At 46.7% G+C, this 22,500-nt stretch overlaps 1 protein-coding gene across 2 annotated transcripts in view; it reads left to right on the forward strand.

Annotated features, from left to right (window-relative positions):
- The first annotated feature begins 740 nt into the window (after positions 1 to 740).
- The window catches only part of LOC127009549 (rho GTPase-activating protein 45-like), a 285,593-nt gene continuing 263,833 nt past the window's right edge, over positions 741 to 22,500 (forward strand). Inside the window, exon 1 of one of the 2 annotated variants that reach the window (XM_050882726.1) lies at positions 741 to 1,066. The gene's annotated coding sequence lies outside the window, so the exon portion shown is untranslated. Of the gene's footprint in view, positions 1,067 to 20,603; positions 20,738 to 22,500 lie in introns of those variants that run through there. The other variant, XM_050882725.1, reaches the window with a different exon arrangement.

Genomic DNA, 22,500 nt, shown 5'->3' on the forward strand with positions numbered 1-22,500 from the left:
CGGGCATGTGGCACACTACCCAGAAGCCGATCATAGTTACCGGGTTGCTATAAGGGACAATCCTGAGTGGACTGGTCAAAGGGGTCAAAGGGACGCCCATAGAGTTCGTAGCTCGAGCAAGTCGATGTATCTAGACATGAGGTGCTTAAGAGTGGCGAGGAGACCTGCTCTGAGAAACCCTCGTGTTCGGCGTCGCAGGTGGGCGAGGCGATGCGTCCCCCGGCGTATGCCTCTATTGACTGATTGATATCGCTCATGTCACGTATTTTTTTCCTTGTCTCTTTGCTCTTCGGCGTATCTACCATCATCTCAATGCACAGAGCTGCTATACTCCCACCACAGACTACAGTGCACCTTGCTGCTGTTGCTGCACGGAGTGTTACCAGGAGCCTGTCGCCAGCCACTCTTCCCCGCCCCGGCAAAACATTCGCACGGGAACAAAACAGCCCGGTGTAAGTCAAAAATAATCCCGGCACACAATAAGCCACCTCCCTGTTGTTTCTGCTGCCGATGACAACCGATGAGTATTCCCCGTTTGGCCCTTTTCCCCGGGGCCTGTATACATCGCCCTCCCTCTGCCCGACCCTCGTTTTCTTCGAAGGTGTGGTCTACCAGTTTTCCGTTTACCTTGCGCCCGTAGTCTCCCAATTTCCTGCGAGTGGGTGCTGAGGGTGTGTGCGTCGGCCGCGTCTATCTTTAGCCGCGGGGAGGAGGCGGTGTGGTGGTGGTGGAGGGGCGGGAGGCGGTGGCCAGTCTTGGCTTGTGATGGTGTGGTGTGGGCGGCCGTGTTGTCAGTACGTGGAGACTAGTGCGCCCCCCACAGTGCCACACCGATACTCCCAGTGCCTCTAGTGCCTTCCCGTGAGGATATACCTGTGCTGGTGTGGGTGTGCGGCCCGGTGTGTGCGTTGGAGTGCGTTGTGTACCGTGTGGATTGTGGATTAAGTTCGCAGTGCTTCAGCGTCGTCACCGCCTGCCGCACCGACCGCCTCAGCAGCTCGCCGTAGCACCCTCGTCGCCTGCTTACACACATTCCGGCCCCTGGTGCCTGCTGCCGCTCCTGCTGGTGAGTGTGTTCAAGGGGCTCAACGGGCTCAAGCCACTCCCCTGGTTTCCCCTCATCTTCCCCTTATACTGAGGTGATGGGGATGGGATGGTTCGTGCTCGCTCGTCTTCCCTACCTACTACCTTCTCTTCCCCCCTCTCCTCCTCCTCCTCCTCCACCCTGCCCTATTCCCCTTCCCTACGCCCCTATATCTCCCTCCCCCTCGTGCCTCCCTTCCTCCACCCCGGCGAGCAGAGTTTGGGAGTGTGTGAGGTAATCGTTATTGCTGAATCCTTTGTTTTATCCAAGTTTGTGCTCTCTCTCTCTCGTGTGTGATTCTGTGCTTCTGTCTCGATCAAAATGTTTCTCTTTCTTATCAGTGTGTGTGTGTGTGTGTGTGTGTGTGTGTGTGTGTGTGTGTGTGTGTGTGTGTCACCTGTCCCACTCATGCCTACGTTACTGACTGGCTGATTGACTGACTGACTGGTTCTCTCGCTCCCTTTTTTTGATGTGTGTGTGTGTGTGTGTGTGTGTGTGTGTGTCGCCATCCTCCCGTCCTCTGTCTATCTGTTTGTATATCTGTCAACCGGAAGCCATACGGGATGAACGACTGGCCTCAATGCTTACAATCTTATCATCTCTTCAATCTCCATTCGAACCGGTGCTTCAAGTGCCTCCGTCTTCATCGTCTTTTTCTGGGTCTTCTCCACCTCTGTTATCTCCACCTACTCCTTATCTCCTCCACCTATTAAGTATACCTTATTATCCCTCCACCTCACCTTCCCCCTTGTCAGTGGTCACCCTGATTCTCACCTACCAGCGTTGCCAATATCCAAGCATACTGGGAAGTGACTCACGCGCCTGTTTCAATAACCTTGGTAACGCTGTCCCTTGGCGGTGGGGGTGGTGGAGGGGAGGGGGGAGGGGCAGTCCACTACTATTTCTGTTTTCTTTGTAAGCAATGGTTTTCGTTCCTCCGCGGGTAATCGATGTTTGGGGGATGTTTTGGTGATTGTGTTTGGTGGCGAGGCGTATCAGCAGTGGGGAGGAAAACAAGCCCGCCTCGCCCCCCTCTTCGTGGCGTGGCGAGGACAGAAGGCAATTATCGAGGTAGTGGAGTCAGCGGCGTTGGGCGTGGTTCATTCGGGTGTTTGTCCTGTGCTCCACCTCTCCCACCCTCTCCCTGCCTGCCTTTCCCTCCCTTCTCCTCTCCTCCTTCCCCTTCCCCTCACTGCGTAGCTTCGTCTTATCAATGATCAGGATCACCCCCATATAGTGCCGTTGAGAGGTCAGTTTTGTGTATGTTTATGGAGTGCGTGCGTGTTGGTTAGTTGTGTTGGTTGTGTTGGGGTAGTGTTGTGTCATTACCTACTTCTTACTTTTGTGTTACTTCTCTTTCCCTTCACTAGTAATGCTTCCTCCTCCTCCTCTCCCCTTTTTTCTTTCTATTGTGTTGGTTTGTTATCGTGTTGGTTTGGTATCGTGTCATTACTTGGTCCGTATTTCTTCCTCCTCTTCTTTCTTCCTCTTCCTTCTTCTACCTCTTCTTCCTCTCCTTACTTCTCCCTCCTCTTCCTTCCTCCTCTTTCTTACTTTTTCTACTTATTCTTCCTCTCCTTGCTTCTTCCTCCTCTTCCTTCTTCTACCTCTTCTTCCTCTCCTTACTTCTCCCTCCTCTTCCTTACTTTTTCTACTTATTCTTCCTCTCCTTGCTTCTTCCTCCTCTTCCTTCTTCTACCTCTTCTTCCTCTCCTTACTTCTCCCTCCTCTTCCTTCCTCCTCTTTCTTTCTTTTTCTACCTCTTCCTCCTCTTCCTTCCTCTTCTTTCTTACTTTTTCTACTTATTCTTCCTCTCCTTACTTCTTCCTCCTCTTTCTTCTTCTACATCTTCTTCCTCCTTTTCCTTCCTATTGTGGCATTATCCGTCATCGCCTTGTATTCCCTTATCGCCCTCTACATCTTCCATCGTTAAGTCAGTTGTTAGCACGCAATGGATTAGTATCAGTATATCTCGTCATTGTACTTAATTCTTTCTCCTCCTCTTCTCCTTTTCCGTCCTAGTGTGATATTATTCTTCACTGTAACGTCTCTTTATCGCCTCATACTTCCATCTATAAGTCAGTTTGTAACGTGATGGTATATTTAGTAGTAGTAGATAGTGTCTGTTTACTTCTTCCTCCTCCTCCTCTCAACCCTTTTTCCATCCTATTGTGATATTATCCATCATTCCTAACTCCTTATTGCTCTGTACTGCCTCCAATAAGGTCAGTTCGTAACAATGTATAGTGTCAATGTACTTCTCCAGCCGGCCTCTTGCAGACTCCTTATGTTCCTTCCCTTCCTTGCTATCCGTCATTGCCCAACCTTATTATCCCTTACCTACTATTTCCATCGATAAGGTCAGTTCGTAACAATGTATAGTGTCAATGTACTACTTCTCTCTCCCTTCACTTCTCTCCTCCTTCCTTCCCTTCCTTCCTATCCGTCATTCCCCATCATTATCATCCCTTACTATTTCCATCGATAAGGTCAGTTCGTAACACGTGATGGTGGAGCAACAGTATCTCGTGTTATTGTACTTTCCTCTTCCTTTTCCTCTCTCCCCTTTCCTATTGTGATGCCCATTCGCCACCTTAGCGTTTCCCCATCGCCCCATATACTTGCTCCGATAAGGTCAGTTTGTAACAGTGAGGGTTGGGTAACAATTATATCATCATATTAGTGTTGGGTATAAGTACCAATTGAAACACAGGCCCATTAGTGACGCAACTTCATGCAAAATAACTGCCGTGCAAAAAAACAACTATAAAGTATTACCTGAAAAGAAAATATGTAGACTATATAAAAAAATACTGTAAACTATAGTTGATGTTCCCGGAGATTACCAACCATATCTATAGGACAAATATATTTATCTTGAGAAAAAAAGAGTAAATGGGGTGTTTTTTGGGGTGGGTGGGTATCAGGACACCTCTTCTCACGTAATTGGCTGCTCTTTCGGCCACCTCTTCGGATTCTTTACAGGAGCAGCGAGTAGCGGGCTTTTTTATTGTTTCCTTTTTTTGTGCCCTTGTGCTGTCTCCTTTGCTTTAAAAAAGCAAAAAAAAACAAAAAAACAAATTTAAGACGGCAAATTTTTCAGAGCTCATTTTTTCCTCCTCCGACTCTGATCCATTTTACCTTATTAAAGAGGGAACGAACGTACTCTGAACTGTTACGTTTACTTCCCTCTTCCTCCACTTCCCTTCCTCCTCACCCCATTTCGTTGTGGACATAACCCGTCACTGCGTTGTATCCCCGTATCGTTCCCATACACACATCCGTTGATAGTCAGTTTGTAATACGACCTGGTTTAGTAACAGTAACGTGTCGGTCAATGTACTTCTCTCTTCCTCCATTTCCCTCCCTTCCACTGTGCCTTTTTTCCTCACTGCATAGCGTTTCCTAGACCCCATTATTTCCATCGATTAAGTCAGTTTGTTGCACGTGATGGTTTGGTAGTAGTATATGATGTCACTGTGCTTGTTTTGATGTCACTGTGCTTGTATTGATGTCACTGTGCTTGTTTTGATGTCACTGTGCTTGTATTGATGTCACTGTGCTTCTCTCTTCCTCCATATCTCTCCCACCCCAGTTCCGTTGTGGACAGTCTATGGGTCATTTTCGTAAACAGTTTGGCGCCCAAGCTCACCTATTTGACAAGGCTCTCGCAGACATTGTGGGCATTTCCATGGGTAGTTTTATAACCATGACAAACTGTACTACCATGAACGTAAATAATAATAATAATAGGAGATCAAATGATATCCTTTTAAGGCTTTTGAAATAGTTGAGCGTTCCCTTATCGCCATTATTTCTGTTGATAGATAATTTGTTGACACGTGACGGTGGAGCATATAACAGTATAGTATCGTTGATCCTCCCTGTCTTCCACCTCCTCCTCCCTTCTCTCTCCTCTACCTCCTCCCCTCTACCCTATCCTTAACCCCCCATTCTCTGTTCTTTACCTCCTTTCCCCTTCTCATTCCTCCACCTCCTCGTCTATTCTCTCTCCTCCACTTGCTCTCCTCTTTTCTCTCCTCCACCTCCCCCCACCTTCTCTCACCTCTACCTCCTCCCTCTTTCCCTTCTCATTCCTCCACCTCCTCCTCTCTTCTCTCTCCTCCACCTGCTCTCCTCCTCTTTCTCCTCCACCTCCTCCCACCTTCTCTATCCTCCACCTCCTTCCTTCTTTTCTGTCCTCCCCCTCCACTTCATTCCCTCTTCTCTCTCCTCCACTTCCTCCCCATCCTCTGTCCTTCACCTCCTCCCCCCTCCCTTCCGCTGTCCCATTATCCCTCACGGCGTATATAGCCTCGTCTTATCGCCCATACATCCGTCGATAGAGAGTAAGTGTTTGGCTGCGTGTTGGTACATAAACAAGAGTGCTGGTACAGGAAGCAAGGTAAGCGCCAGATGGTGTGATGGTGGACAGCACGATACAGCGTCAACAATCCTTTTCTGGAGCACCTTTTTCTTGAGAGGGAGAATTTGCATACATCGGACGGATTAGCTAATATCAAGGTTATCGTCTCGCCCTCCCCTCCTCCCCCACACCTGCAACAGCAACAGCGAGAGGATGCACAGTTATGGCCGCGGGGGAAAACGGGGCGCGAGCTCAGGCCGGGTTGACACACATGTGGGAACCTGCTTATCATGGTCGTTATCGCCTAATTCAGTTCGTCGGGCCATGGGCAAACAGGGAGGACCGGGGTGAGAGTCCAACGGTGCCAGGCTATCGTACACTACCTTTTATGTTTGCTGATTTCCAACTCCAAACTGTTCCCTCCACCACAGTAACTGGCTTGGTATATAGGCCTAGTTAACGTCAAAATGGTCAACTGTTTCTGTTTCTTGGCAATAGTTACGAGGGCAGAAACCGGTAAATATGATGCTTCGAGTACGATAATCTGGCATCGCGGGGTGAGACAACACGCTATAGAGTTTTGAGTTGCACAATAGAGTGACTGTCGCTTAGTATGTGATAGATATTGTGTATGTTGTTTGGACCGTGAGACAACACGCTATAGAGTTGAGTTGCATAATAGAGTGACTGTTGCTCAGTATGTGATAGATATTCAGTTTGTTTGTTTGGAAGTGCGTGAAAAAGGAAATTTGAGTCCCAAGATTGATATGTGATGCAAAGTCAAGTTTAGGGTCAGAGGAGAAATGAAATGAAAAACGAGAATGAACATAGGAAGAGGAGGAGGAGAAGGAGGAGGAGAAAAAGAAAGAGAACAAGGAGAAGCTGAACATACGAACATAAGAACACCTATGTCGTTTGATAGTGGTGAAATGTCATGTATAAATGCTTAAAGAAATGATGGTAAAATTGAGTCCCCAGATAGATATGTGATGCAATTTCAGTATAGTTCGTCTGATAGTGTGAAACATCATAAATATAACTGCATAAAGACAGTCATGATATTTAAAGTTCCTAAAATCAATATGTAACAAAAAATCAGTGTGTAAGTGATTGATTGGTAGTTTATCGTATTTTTTTTAGCGACTCTGTTTTCATTGCGTTGTTTGTTTGTTTATGTGTGTAAGTAACCATAAACAAACAAACGCTATAAAAAATATGTACAGTATGATATAGCTATTTTTTGTTTCTTTTAGTTTCTTTATGTAGATGAGGTAGGTAAAAGGGGTGTGGGGCGAACCCGAAATAGAGAAATGGTGGTGTGTTATTATCCAACCTAGAAATGGAATTACATAAGTATGAAAATTCGTGTGTGTGTGTGTGTGTGTGTGTGTGTGTGTGTGTGTGTGTGTGTGTGTGTGTTGGTGGCCGATCAGACGAATCAAGAGAAACATAAGGAAAGGAGGAAAATAAGGAAAGAAATAAGGAAAGAAAAGAGAAAAGACAAGAGAAAATAAGATTAATGGTTGTGTTTGGAGAGAGAGAGAGAGAGAGAGAGAGAGAGAGAGAGAGAGAGAGAGAGAGAGAGAGAGAGAGAGGGGCACGGAGTTAGTTTTGTTCTGTACTCATCTTACATAGACAAAGGAGATATGGAGTAGGCTATATAATTACATGCTATGGAGAGTTGAGTATAACAATGCAGTATGCCGTAGCTACATAGGCCTACTGTTGTGTTTTCTTCTTTATCGTAGCCAAGGGGGAGGGGCTGTATATTAATATGCTCATGTAAAGGTGCTGGGTGGTACTTTTTTTTTTTTTTTTACATCACTGGAAGCAACTCAAGGGCAACAAAAGAAAGTGTAAAGAGAGAGAAAAAAAAAGCCCGCTAATCGCTGCTCCCACAAAAGTGAAGAGTAGAGTGGTCAAAAGAGGGCAATTTCGGGTGGAGAGGTGTCTTGATAGTCTTCTTCTTCTTCTTCTTCTTTTTTTCTTCTTTTCTTCTTCTTCTTCTTCTTGTTATTATTATTATTATTATTATTATTATTATTATTATTATTATTATTCGCCTCAAACAGTAAATTACGCTACGGAATGGAAAGTCGTGTAGTGCAGTGCGTGACGTAGCTACTGTTTTATTTTATTTTATTCTTTTACCTTGGCTATGGGGGGAAAGGGGGAAAAGGGTGGGGGGCTGTCCTTGAGAAACTTGGTGGGTATGATTCGCTTTTAGATAGTCAATCACGTAATGGAAAATCGTATTAAGTGTGACGGAGCTGTATTGTATTGTGACTTTCTTTTACTGTGGTGGTGTGAATTATATCGTGGTTCTACTGTATTGTGGTAGCGTGTTTTGTATCGGCCCAGGGAGGATGAGTAATGGGTGCCTGCCGCAAGAACCGTGTGACTGTTAAAGGCAAAAAGTCATAACCAGGGCAGGGCTGTGTCTGGCGCGGGCGTCTGACACCTTCAGGATAAAACCTTGCGTGTCGTGACCTAGTTTGCGGCACCGCTATGCAACGCCCCCACCCAAACCCTGCTCCGCCCACCCCAGCCCAACCTATGCCTCCTCCAGATAACCCCAGGGTCTCCCACGCCCAGCTCCACGTCAAGGGATCCCTACATATAGCCCTGGGTCTGTCTATATTTATTTATTAAGGTAGCAAAGATTGTCTAGGTTGTGATACGGTGGGGGTGGCGGCGGCGGCGGTGGAGGGGAGGAGGACGTGTGAGGTAGACAGACTTGGCACCACCGCTCCCAGTCCCCGGGTAAATACAGCCCCGCCGACATAGCTGCTTCATACTTTTAGACCCTCGGAAACGTACGTACGGAACTCACCTTCCTTCCCACCGCGTCCTCACTATTACCACATCCGCGTAACACACCTGGCCGCACGCACGCACTTACGCACGCACGCTGAGTCCCGTCTTTGCACTCAGCGGTAAAGGGAGAAGGGAATGGCTGAAGTAAGGCTGGTATGCTCAGACACTTCCTGCTCTCGCTTTAATTAAATATTTTCAAAGGCCAAAAATGGGTTATATCGGGTTCTAATGAGTGTTTCTTTAGGTTCATGGTACAGAAGGAGGGTCAACCTACTACCAGGCTCATTAGACTACCTCTGGAAATGACCAAAGCTTCTATGAAAACCGTGGAGGAAGAAGTGAATGCTTAGGAAGTCCCGCATTCCCAAACATTTGGGCGCCCAAGCACACATATTTGGCAAGCTTTTCATAGGAGTTTCAGACATTTCCAGAGGTATTTTTATGACCCTTCTGTTAGTGTGACCCTTCCTCTGTACCATGACCCTAAAGAAACACATATTTGACAAGGCTTTCATAGTTTTTTTTGGCATTTCCATTGGGTAGTTTTATGGCCCTGGTGGTAGTGTGACCCTTCTTCTGTACCATGAACCTAAAGAGACATATTTGACAAGGCTTTCATAGGAGTTTTGAGCATTTCCAGAGGTAGTTTCATGACCCTTCTGGTAGCTTGACCCTTCTTCTGTACCATGAACCCAAAGAAACACATATTTGACAAGGCTTTCATAGGATTTTTTGAAATTTCCATGGGGTAGTTTTATGACCCTGGTGGTAGTGTGACCCTTATTCTGTACCATGACCCTAAAGAAACATATTTGACAAGGCTTTCATAGGAGTTTCGGGCATTTCCAGAGGTAGTTTTATGGCCCTGGTGGCAGTGTGACCCTTATTCTGTACCATGACCCTAAAGAAACATATTTGACAAGGCTTTCATAGGAGTTTCGGGCATTCCCAGAGGTAGTTTTATGACCATTCTGGTAGTGTGACTATTCTTCTGCACCATGAACGTGAAAAAAACACTCATGAAAACCACATTACTCTTCTCTTCGGCGTTTGGAAATAGTTGATGTGAGTGAGAGGCGGAAGTGTCTGTGTATATACCAACCTTAGTAAGTCCCGTATCCTCAAACATATCACCGCCTCTGTGCTACGCCTGTCTGAAAAGCCTCTCGTAGTAGTTGTTGGGGTTTCCATGGACTATTTTGTAATGCTAGGGATATTTTTACGCGACTCCTGCATTTTGAACGGGGAAAAAACACCCATAGAAGTAGCCTCTCGTAGTAGTTGTTGGGGTCTCCATGAACTGTTTTGTAATGCTAGGGATATTTTTACGCGACTCCTACATCACGAACGGGAAAAAACACCCATAAAAACAGCCTCTCGTAGTAGTTGTTGGGGTCTCCATGGACTGTTTTGTAATGCTAGGGATATTTTTACGCGACTCCTACATCACGAACGGGAAAAAACACCCATTAAAGCAGGCTCTCGTAGTAGTTGTTGGGGTCGCCATGGACTGTTTTGTAATGCTAGGGATATTTTTACCCGACTCCTGCATCACGAACGGGAAAAAACACCCATTAAAGCAGGCTCTCGTAGTAGTTGTTGGGGTCGCCGTGGACTGTTTTGTAATGCTAGGGATATTTTTACGCGGCTCCTGCATCACGAACGGGGAAAAACACCCATAAAAGCAGCCTCTCGTAGTAGTTGTTGGGGTCGCCATGGACTGTTTTGTAATGCTACGGATATTTTTACCCGACTCCTGCATCACTAACTGGAAAAAACAACCATTAAACCAGGCTCTCGTAGTAGTTGTTGGGGTCGCCATGGACTGTTTTGTAATGCTAGGGATATTTTTACGCGGCTCCTGCATCACGAACGGGGAAAAACACCCATAAAAGCAGCCTCTCGTAGTAGTTGTTGGGGTCGCCATGGACTGGTTTGTAATGCTACGGATATCTTTACACGGCTTCCGCATTTTGAACGGGGAAAAAACACCCATAGAAACAGCCTCTCGTAGTAGTTGTTGGGGTCGCCATGGACTGTTTTGTAATGCTAGAGATATTTTTACACGGCTCCTGCATCACGAACGGGGAAAAAACACCCATTAAAGCAGGGTCTCGTAATAGTTGTTGGGGTCGCCATGGACTGTTTTGTAATGCTAGGGATATTTTTACGCGGCTCCTGCATCACGAACGGGGAAAAAACACCCATAAAAACAGCCTCTCGTAGTAGTTGTTGGGGTCGCCATGAACTGTTTTGTAATGATAGTGATAGTTTTACGCGACTCCTACATCACGAACGGGAAAAAAACACCCATTAAAGCAGCCTTTCGTAGTAGTTGTTGGGGTCTCCATGGACTGTTTTGTAATGCTAGGGATATTTTTACCCGACTCCTGCATCACGAACGGGGAAAAAACACCCATTAAAGCAGCCTCTCGTAGTAGTTGTTGGGGTCGCCATGGACTGTTTTGTAATGCTACGGATATTTTTACGCGACTCCTGCATCACGAACGGGGAAAAAACACCCATAAAAACAGCCTCTCGTAGTAGTTGTTGGGGTCGCCATGGACTGGTTTGTAATGCTAAAGATAGTTTTACACGGCTCCTGCATTTTGAACGGGGAAAAAACACCCATAAAAGCAGCCTCTCGTAGTAGTTGTTGGGGTCGCCATGGACTGTTTTGTAATGCTAGGGATATTTTTACACGGCTCCTGCATTTTGAACGGGGAAAAAACACCCATTAAAGCAGGCTCTCGTAGTAGTTGTTGGGGTCTCCATGGACTGTTTTGTAACGCTACGGATATCTTTACGCGGCTCCTACATCACGAACGGGGAAAAAACACCCATAAAAGCAGCCTCTCGTAGTAGTTGTTGGGGTCTCCATGGACTGTTTTGTAATGCTACGGATATCTTTAACGGCTTCCGCATCTTCAACGGGAAAGACAGCCATAAAAACCCAGTTAATCTTCTCCACTGCCTTGGGAAATAGTTGTAATGGGAGCCCGATACGTTTAAGAATATAGAAATGAGGCCCATTTTATCATACATGCAAGACCAGACTTATACCTCCGTGGTGGTGGTGGGGGGCCCTGCTACCGTGGATGCATGACGTCATCACCCAAACAATGACGTCAGGGGGTAAACTTGGTCAAGGGGCGGGCTAAAGGGAGCGTTTCGTTCTCAGCCACACGCGGGGAGCGGGACCGGGGGCGCTGGGGGGGGGGAGGCAGAGGAGTATGAACTGAGGAGAGGGAGTGGGTAGTGGAGCAGATGAGTAGAGGGAGGCAGGGGAGTAGGAGAGGAAAGGGGGATGGAGGAGGAGTAGATGAGAGGAGAAGGGGCGGGGGCTAGAGGGATAGGAGATGAAGAGGAGGGTATGAAGAGAAGGTGGAAGAGGAGGAGGGAATAAGGAGAGGGAGGGAGGGAGGAGAGAGGGATAGAGAAGGGCGACATGAAAAGGAAGAGAAGAAGGAGGAGGAAGAGGAAGGAAGAAAAGGAGGCGGAAGAGAGAGAGAGAGAGAGAGAGAGAGAGAGAGAGAGAGAGAGAGAGAGAGAGAGAGAGAGAGAGAGAGAGAGAGAGAGGATAACAAAAAGAAAAAAAGATGAGAGTGACAGAGGAGGAAACGAGAAGTAGAAGAAGAAGGAGAGGAAGGAGGAAGATGAGGAGAAAAAGAGAATGGATAACAGAGAGAAAAAGTAGAAGGAAGAGAGGGTCAGCAGAGGAGGAGGAAATAGGAAGAAGAAGAGGAAAAGAAAGAAGAGGAAGAAGGAGAAAAAGAAAACAGAGAAAAGAAGGAAGAGAGGGAAAGCAGATAGAAGGGAGGAGGAGAGAGGGAGGAAGAGAAGAAGAGAATGAGAAGAAGGAAGAAGAGGAAGAAGAAAAATGAGGCGAAAGAGACAAAATCATAACAAAGATAAAGAAAAGAAGAGAAGAGAGGAGAGGAGGAGGAGGAGGAGGAGAGAGGCAGGGAGGGAGGCAGAGAAGAAGAGAATGAGAAGAAGGAAGGAGAGGAAGAAGAAAAATGAGGGGAAAGAAACAAAATCATAACAAAGAGAAAAGAAGGAAGAGAAGAGAGGAGAGGAGGAGGAGGAGGAGAGAGGGAGGAAGAGAAGAAGATAATGAGAGAGAAGGAAGAAGAGGAAAAAGATAAAGGAGGCGAAAGAGAGAGGAAAAGGAGGAGGAGGGGGAAGGGAGCAGAGGAGAAGAGGGGGCTAGGGAGAAGAGGTGTGTTACGGGGCGTGAGGGGGAGAGAGGGGGGGGTAGGGGGCAGGTGAGATTAGAAAATAGCTGCTAGTCTCAAAATATACCCCCAGTGGCCAGCTTGTGGAGACGAGATCAACTTTATGGTCATCGTAACATTCCGCTCTCTATTAGATCTTTGTCTTGGCCTTTGTGAACTGTGGACTTCCCGACGCTATGGCTGTGCTCTTATGGCGGGGAGGAGGGGGGGTATGGTATGATGTGGGTATGGGATGGGGTGGTAAAGTAAGGAAAGGTTGAGAAGGGCGGGGCATTTGCAGGGTTGAAGGTAGGGTATGGTATGGTATGGGTATATGTATTGGTTTTGATAGGGCTGGGCAGGGTTGAAGGTACTGTAAGGCAAGGTAAGGTATGGGTGTGAGTATGGTAAGGCAAGACAAGGAAAGGCAGGGAAGGGTAGGGTAAGGTAAGGTAAGGTAGGGTAGGGTAGGATAAGGTAAGGTAAGGTAAGGTTAGGAAAGGTAAGGTAAGGTTAGGTTAGGTTAGGTTAGGTTAGGCTAGGTTAGGTTAGGTTAGGCTAGGCTAGGCTAGGCTAGGCTAGGCTAGGCTAGGCTAGGCTAGGCTAGGCTAGGCTAGGCTAGGCTAGGCTAGGCTAGGCTAGGCTAGGTTAGGAAAGGAAAGGAAAGGAAAGGAAAGGAAAGGAAAGAAAATAAAAGAAATAAAGGAAAGGAAAAGCAAGTAAAAGGTGAAGGAAAAAAATGATAAATGAAAATAAATACACAAATGAATGAACGATAAATGATAAATAAAGAATAACTAATAAATGAAAAGGCAAGGAAGACACGTGGATGCTTTAAATTACCTGTCCAGTGTGTGTGTGTGTGTGTGTGTGTAACCAACCATCTCAGGTGTATTGGCTGTGTTTACACATGCACGCAGGTGTGATTTGCACGTGTTTGGCGCCAGAGAGAGAGAGAGAGAGAGAGAGAGAGAGAGAGAGAGAGAGATGAAAAAGAGAGGCTTGGCAACCGTCTTTTACTGTGACTTCATTTGTGTGCCTCGTAATGAACCCTAAGCTATGCAAACTCTACCTCCCCCCCCCTCCATAAACCCCTACCCCCCCTTTTACCTCCAGTTTCCTTCCTTCTCTTTCCTCCATCCCTCCCTTAACCTCTCTTTCTTTTCTCCATTTCCTCCTAACCACCTCCCTCGAAAAAACTGTACCTCCCCCCCTCCTCCATAACCCCCTACCCCCCCTTTTACCTCCAGTTCCCTTCCTTCTCTTTCCTCCATCCCTCCCTTAACCTCTCTTTCTTTTCTCCCTTTCCTCCTAACCTCCTCCCTCGAAAAAACTGTACCTCCCCCCCTCCTCCATAAACCCCTACCCCCCCCTTTTACCTCCAGTTCCCTCCCTCCCTTTCCTCCATCCCTTCCTTAACCTCTCTTCCTTTCCTCCCTTTTCTTCTACCTCCTCCCTTTCTTCCACCCCCCCCCAAAAAAAAACCTACCTCCAACCCCCATCCATAACCCCTGACTTACCTCCTTCCCTTCCCCCCTCCCTCCCTTCCTCTCTCCCTCCCTCCCTCCCTCGACAAAAAAAAAAAATCACTCACGAGTTTGCATTTAAAAGGAAATATGCAAAATAATAATAATAATAATAGTAATAAGAATGTGTGTGTGTGTGTGTGTGTGTGTGTGTGTGTGTGTGTGGAGGGGAAGAAGGGGAAGGGAAGGGGAGGAGGAGGAGGAGGAGGAGGAGGTGGTGTGTTGGCTGAATTCTTGGCTTGCGGAGTCTTTTTCAGATGCCAGATGCCTCCCTCCTCCTTCCTCCTTCTCCTCCTCCTCCTCCTCCTCCTCCTCCGAATACTCTCTGCCTCGAAAATGCCGCTTCTTTATCAGCACAATTAAGGAGATAACATTGATTCCAGCATTGAGGAGGAGGAGGAGGGGGAAGATTGCTTGCGACCGTGCGGGGACTTGAAGGAGGAGGAAGAGGAGGAGGACGAAGAGGAGGAGACAAAGATAAAAGAAGAGGAGGAGGAAGAAGGAGGAGAGAGTGATAAGGAGAAGTGATGGACGGAAAGAGGAGGAAGAGGAGGAGAAGGAAACAGCGGAAGATAGTAGAAAGAGGAGGAGGAGGAGGAGGAGGAGGAGGTGGAAGATGGACGCATGAAGGAAGACTTAATGAAGAGGAGACAGAGATAGATAGTAGAGAGAAGAGGAGAAGGAGGAGGAGGAGGAGGAGGAGGAGGAGGACGCATGTAGAAAGACTTAATGAGGAAGAGGAGAAAGAAAAAAAGGAAGAAGATGAAGGAGGAGGAGGAGGAGGAAGAGGAGGTTATGGAAGGAGGAGAAAGAATAGAAGAAGAGAGGAAGAATATAGATTAAGAAGACTAACAAATGAAGAAACAGAGAGAAAGAAAGAAGGAAAGAAAGAAAGACAGGAGGAGGAGGAGGACCACTTGGGGACTACAGAAGGTAAAGGAAAAAAGGAGTAGGAAGAGGAAGAAGAGGAAGAAGAGGAGGAGGAGGAGGAGGAGCATATGGAGGGGGATGGAGAAGGGGTAGATGCCACGCACAGCTCTGAGACTTAAACCCCAGTGCCACGCCCCCCCCCACTCTGTCACCCCCCCCCCCCCCCCGTCACCCTCCACGTGCCTAGGGTGGCGGTGGTGGTGGTGGTGGTGGTGGCATTCCTAACATGCATCTCCATTTTAGCACAATGTGAGTTTGCTTCTTCTCGTCGCGAAATACCTGCGCTAGCATACTTTCTGCGTAGGGCACCACCACCACCGCCACCATTGTCACCTCCACCACCACCACCACCACCACCAACAACACTAACATCGCCACCACCACCACCACTACCTCCACCATCTCCTCCACCACCACCACCACAACCAACAACAACACTAACACCACCACCACCACCACCACCTCCTCCACCACCACCACAACCACCACCAACAACAACACCACCACCATCACCACGACCACCACCACCACCAACAACAACAACTATCTACTTCCCTCCCTTCCCTCCTTCCCCCCCCTCTTTCTCGTACGCACGTGGCCAGAAGAATCTACCTATGTGTGTGTGTGTGTGTGTGTGTGTGTGTGTGTGTGTGTGTGTGTGTGTGGTGCTGCTGCTGCCTTTGTTACACACACACACACACACACACACACACACACACACACACACACACACACACACACAGGTAAGCGCAGGTGGTCAGTTAATGCATTCTTTTATGAACATCCTCAGTTTCTCTTTATATACTATTTTTTGTTTGGTGAAGGAATTGCATACTCTCTCTCTCTCTCTCTCTCTCTCTCTCTCTCTCTCTCTCTCTCTCTCTCTCAGCTGGTCCGTTTGTTGTATTATATCCGTTGCAACACTGAAAGCCAAGCAATGCGGCACTCCATCGATCAAGGCATTGGCTCATACGTGAATCCAACGGAGCGAATGTGTGTTTTTATCATACAAATACGGAAGACCCGAAGACACAAAGGGTGAAAATGTGTGTTTGCTACGTTGAATACAGACTTAACACAGGAGGAGGAGGAGGAGGAAGAGGAGGAGGAGGAACAGGAACAAAAGCAAAAAGAAAGAAAGAGTAGGAGACGAATAATCATTGCAATCAAAGAACAAATACTCAAAGAACTGGAGGAGGAAACAAAGGAAAGGAAGGTGAAAATGGGGATGACGAAAAAGAAGAAGTACAAGATCTGAAAGAATGAAAAGGAGAACAGGAAGAAAGAGAGAGTGTGAGGAGACGGATAATCATAGCAATCAAGAACAAGAATAATGAGAACTGGAGTAAGATGACAAATGAAAAGAGGAACGAGAAGAAGAAGAAAAACGAAAACAAGAAGAAAGACTGTAGGAGGAGGAGGAGGAGGAGGAGGAGGAGGTGAATAATCGTAATAATAAAGAACAAAGAAAAAGAGATGAACAAGATGGAGAAAGGAGAACAAGAACAGACCCAATAACAACAACAACAAGAAACACAACAGTAACCTCAAACAAAATAACAAGCAAAAACAAACAAACAAGAAAAAACACGAAGAGAAAAACCAAACACACCAAAAAGCAAGAAAAAAAAAAAAAAAAAAAATCCCACAGAAGTCTCACAATCACCCCGAGATCTTCCAACACAAATACCCGAAGACTGACACGGAGGTTTGCGGAGGCCGACGTTTAGTGTATCTGGGCGTGCATTGGCGGTGGCGGCGGCAGCGGAGGAGAGGGCGGCGGCAATCAGGCAAGCAAGCAAACACGCAGACAGACAGGCGGATGGACGAACGGGCGGACGGGCGAGCAACCAGTAGGAGGGAGCCTGGCTGACCGAACCGTACCTGATGCGAGATGGTACGTCAAGCAGAAACTTCGGTAAACAAAAGGCTTGCGGCCCCAGCACGCGCCGCCACTCCGGTACAGTTCCTCTACACACACACACACACACACACACACACACACACATATACAGCATTCACAAGAGAGCCATACACTGTCATCCGTTCCTATGCCTTCCTCTTCTGCCCAAATGCCCCGCCGCGTCGCAACCACCACCACCACCACCTCATCCTCCCCCTCCTCCTACCCCGCCTCAGGTCATTGGGTTCTTCCTTCTCCATGTCTGTGAGCTCTTGTATATGCATGATGATGATGATGATGATGATGATGAAGTTATGGGTTAGTCATTACTTGTTAGGAGAAGGAACGTGTGAGTTTGGTTCCGTGACTCTCTCTCTCTCTCTCTCTCTCTCTCTCTCTCTCTCTCTCTCTCTCTGTGTGGGTCACTCATTCTGTGCTTGTTAAAGATGAAGGATCGATTGGTTTTGCTTTTTTGGGTATGTATGCGGTCTCTCTCTCTCTCTCTCTCTCTCTCTCTCTCTCTCTCTCTCTCTCTCTCTCTCCCGGGAGTGTTTACCGTTCAGTGCTCGAGGAAAGCTTCAGAAGAGATAAGAATTAGGAACACACACGTCCCCCGAAGCACCGAATGAAGCCCCAGTTCTCTCTCTCTCTCTCTCTCTCTCTCTCTCTCTCTCTCTCTCTCTCTCGTCTTATCTATCTGGGTGTCTTGTGCGTCAGGTTAATCCTTCGCCTGTAGTGTTCAATTAAATATTTTCTCAGGGAGGTGGGAGGGAAGGAACTTAGGAAGGAAGGAAGGAGGGGAGGGAGAGAGGTAGGGAGGTAGGCAAGGTGGAGGGAAGGAAGGGAGGATGGAGGGAAGGGAGGTGAGAAGGGAGGCGGGAAGAAAAAAAAATAGGAAAGTGACTCTTCTTTATCTTCCTCTCTCTCTCTCTCTCCTTCCTCTTCACCACTTCTAATTCTTCTTCTCTTCCTCTTTTTCATAATCATCATCCATCTCTATTCCCCCTCACATCCTCTTCCTCCTCCTCCTCCTATTGTCTCTGAACCAACCTATCCATCCAACCGGCCTCTTGCAGACTCCTTATGTTCTTATGTTCTTCTAGTATAGACATATAATACTCGAACGAACAATGATCTTTTAAATGCCAATAACTCATCTCCAGGCACAGCAACAGACATCCTCCTTCTTCAGCTTTTCGCCCCTTCCCAATCTCCCTGTCCCTTCCCCTCTAACCCCCTTCACCCCCTCCCGTCCCCCCTTCACCCCCTCCCATCCCTTGTCACTCAGCGGGGGTTAAAATCACCACTGAAGATGCAACCTCCAAAGGCGTTTCCTCACATGCTGACTCACGCCCGTACACACAATCTTGCTCTCTCTCTCTCTCTCTCTCTCTCTCTCTCTCTCTCTCTCTCTCCATATAGAACTCTTAGAACTGTAAAATGAAAAGCATGGAAAGTGTGCGATAGTTCATACAGTAATCTCTCTCTCTCTCTCTCTCTCTCTCTCTCTCTCTCTCTCTCTCTCTCTCTCTCTCTCTCTCTCTCTCTCTCTCTCTCTCTCTCTCTGATTATTTACTTATCTATATTTGTTGATATCTATTACGTCTGTCTATCTATTTAGCTCTTTATCTTTCTCCATATCTATATCCATCTGTATTTTTCTATTGATGTATATTTGATTATATTCCTATCTTTGTATATTTTACCTGTCTTACTATTTCTGTAATCTATATCTCTACCCATCTATGTCTGTATCAATCAATCAGTCTATTAATATATCTATCAGTCTACAGTTTATACACTCCTGCTATATCACACTCAAAACTCTCATCTATTTGTCTATCTGTCTATCTATCTATCTGTATCTCTATCTGTCTATCTGTCTATCTATCTATCTTGAGGTTGTTTATAGGTTGTCAGAACACATGCATACAGCTCGCTCCCCCCTCCCTTCCCCTCCCTTCCTTCTCCCGCCCTCAGCAGCGAGCCAGCCAGCCACATGTAGCTTCCACCACCACCACCACCACCCACACCCACACACACACGCCCTCCCGTTCCTGCCGTCCGTGCACCTCGATAGGAGTTAGCCAGAGCGTAACGTGTGCAAGTCAGCTAGCGTTGCGGAAATGGACCGGCCACTCCCCTACTCCTCCTACTCCTACTCATCCCACTCTTCTTGTTCTTGTTGTTCCTCTTGTTGTTGTTGTTGTTGTTGATGATGATGGTGTTTGTTTTGTTTGTTGATGTTTCTCGTTTTTTTCTGGTGTTTGTTATTGATTTTTTTTTCTTTTTTTTTTGTTCTTTAACAACAACTGACGTCTGTCTCTTTGTTAGTCCTGTTATTATTTGTTCTACTTGTTCCTCCTCCTCCTCCTCCTCCCAATCATCATCAACTCATCTGCTCTTATTTTCTTTGTGCTCCGGTTCTTGTTTTCGTTGTTGCTGTTGTTTTTATTGTTGTGTGTGTGTGTGTGTGTGTGTGTGTGTGTGTGTGTGTGTGTGTGTGTGTGTGTGTGTGTGTGTGTGATCTATATTTAATTCACCTCAATTTGCTTTATTATTTCGCTCGTTCATGTTGTTATGGCTGGTGCTGTTGATGGTGATGGTGGTGGTGATGGTGGTGGTGGTGGTGGTGCAGCTTATCTTTCGCGTCATATAATAATTTACTAGATTACGTAATTATTTTTTTATCGTTCATCTTGTTTTCCTTTTTTTTCTATTTCGTTCGTTCGTTCGTTCTTTTCTTCCTTTCATCGTTTCTTTCTTCATTCCTCCTTTTCTCCTGCTGTTTTGCATTCCTTCGGTCTTTCTCCTCGCCCTCCTACTTTTTTTTGTTCTTATTTGTTGTTGTTATTGTTTTCCTTTTAATTTTTTCTTAGTGTTATTGCTCTTTGATTCCTAAACTCTTTTTGTTATTTTTTTCTTCATTTTCTCTGGTCTCGTATCTGTCCATCCCCTCCTCTCTTCCTTCAACACAGTATCATTCCATCATCATCATCATCATTATCATTATCATTATCATCATTATCATTATCATCATCAATAGCAACGAGAACGACAACAACAAAAAAGTTTTCAGTTATCTGCAATATAGGGAAGACGTCGATGTTGTGTGTGTGTGTGTGTGTGTGTGTGTGTGTGTGTGTGTGTGTGTGTGTGTGTGTGTGTGTGTACTCTGTGATTCACTTGTGTTTGTTTACTATTCTATTTTTATGTATTCTTTTGATCGTCTTCAGAATCAGGATCTTTATCGACTTTGCTTTGTCATCGTCGTCGTATGGGTAATAGGAGTAGTAGTAGTAGTAGTAGTAGTGGTGTTAGTAGTAGTAGTGTTAGTGTTAGTAGCAGTAGTAGTAATAGTAGTAGTAGCAGCAGCAGTAGTCTCATCGTCAGCAGCAGCAGTAGTATCTGTTGTTTTCTCCCTGTTATTGCCGCCCCCACCACCGATGCCGCCGCCGCCGCTGACCGTAAAGGAGGTCTTTGGGTAACAATAAAAATAACGAGGCAAGCAATCACTCCCGCAGCGCCGCCGCACCGCCGCGCCGCAGACCGTCCGCCGCGCCGAGTGTGGGTCACCGAGTGGCCAGTCAGTCTCGAGGGGCGGCAGCGACCCACATTTCAGGCCGCGCATTCCCCACAAATCCATCGGTTTCTCATTAAGATCCTCGGACTCCAGCGAGGAGTAAAGATATTTTTCGGAGTCCCATCCTGACATGTATTGGGTACTGCAGTCTCGCTGTCGCCTGGGAGGGTCGCGGCAGGGCTCGGGGCGGGGCACACACTACCTGAGGGCCGTGTGAGTAACGTGCTCGCCGGGCGGCCGCGGGGCGAGGCGGCGAGAAATCTTCAGTTGGTCTGCAGCCGCGGTCCGGATAGCACGTACGGGAAGCGACGGTGTGTGCGCGTGTGTGCGGCGCGGCAGTGTGTGTGTGTGTGTGTGAGTGTGTTTGTGTGATAAACTACAACTTGACGTGTGATAATGTGTTTTAATAACTCAGTGCATGGTGCTATAGATGTATTTAAAAACTGGTATATGTATATATATATATATATATATATATATATATATATATATATATATATATATATATATATATATATATATATATATATATATATATATATATATATATATATATATATATATATATATATATATATATATAGCCAAGAACCTGTGTTTAGGTAAAAATACTATAATGAAGTTCTTTGTGCCTGATAATGACCTGCATCAGACTCCTCGGGGGTTTCTGTGTTAATTAAAATATTAAACGAGAAACTGCTGAAAGAAAAGGTGTGTGTGTGTGTGTGTGTGTGTGTGTGTGTGTGTGTGTGTGGAGCCGAGTGGTGTATGGTGTCGGTGGGTGGTGTCGGCGGCGCGTGCGGGCCCCGGTGTGCGTGGCGCGGCGCGGCGGCCAGAACACGCAGCCCGGCCTGTGAAGTGACCGCCGCGTGACACACTCCTCGACGCGCCGCCAGACAGTGTTCGCGGTGGTGTGGTGCTGGCCTGGGACTTACCTCACGTTGACGCTGACTTAGGTGAAGCTGTGACGACATGCGATACACCTGTGTGGGAGGGCGGGAATACACTCTCCTCTCCATTTCTCTCCTTTTCCTTTCCTTCCTGATCTGGTTCTCTCTGCATTCATCAGGATCTCTCTTCTTATTTTCCTTTCCTTACTTTTCCTCTCCTTTCCTCCCTGTTCTCTTTAATCTTTTCGCCTACTCTCCTCTCCTCTCCTCTCCTCTCATCTCATCTCATCTCCTCTCCTTACCTCTTTTCTCTCTTACGGTCTCTCCCTTTTTCTCCATTTTCCTTTTAACTGCATATTCTCTCCTCTTATACCCCTCCCTTCCTCTCCCCTCCTCTCCTTTTCTTCCTTTGCTCATCCTTGTCATCGTTAATATCATTTCGGTATAATATGACCCACGTTTCCGAGTGCCTGTTTGGGTAGCCAGAGGTCAGGGAAGGCGGATTATCGTGCTCCTGTGCTCCTGTTTGTGTCTCGGGAAGGGTTTTAGAGAAGCGTGAGGGGCGTGGCGTGAGCACCTGCCGACCTGTGTGTGATCCCATGGAGGTAGAATTGGTGGAGTCGACGAACTGTCAAATTAACGGCCAAAAGATGGGGATGGGCGAGAGGGCGAGCCTGGCCTGACCTGACAACACCTGACACCTGGCCGTAAAAATGACAGCTCGGGCGGATTCACTTAATTGGGCTGATGTCGACTCCACCGATTCTACTTCCATGTGTGATTCCCACCCCCTTAGCACTCCCCTCCCCTTCTCACCCTCCTATTCCTTTCCCACCTGTGCTGTGCTTTCTCTCTCGTTTTCTCCCCCCCCCCCACCTTCCCCCCCTCTCCTGCCGTCTCTTTAATTGCCCCCCCCACCCCACGCTTTATCGATGTGTTAATTGTATGTTTGCGTGTTTGTTTTGTTCACTTCGTTTCATCTTTTCATTTTTTTTATTTGATGCGTCGGTTGTATGTTTTTGCTTTATTTTTTCTTTTCTCTTTGTTTCGCCTTTTTTCTTTATTCGATGGTTTAATTGTATTTTTTTGCTTTAGTTTTTCTTTTCTGTCTTTCTCTTTCATTTTTCCTTTTTTTTTTTGCTCCTTATTTCTTTCCCTCGTTTACTTTTCTTCCCATTACTTTT

This window comes from Eriocheir sinensis, chromosome 41, assembly GCF_024679095.1.
Source record: "Eriocheir sinensis breed Jianghai 21 chromosome 41, ASM2467909v1, whole genome shotgun sequence".
Taxonomy (NCBI): domain Eukaryota; kingdom Metazoa; phylum Arthropoda; class Malacostraca; order Decapoda; family Varunidae; genus Eriocheir; species Eriocheir sinensis.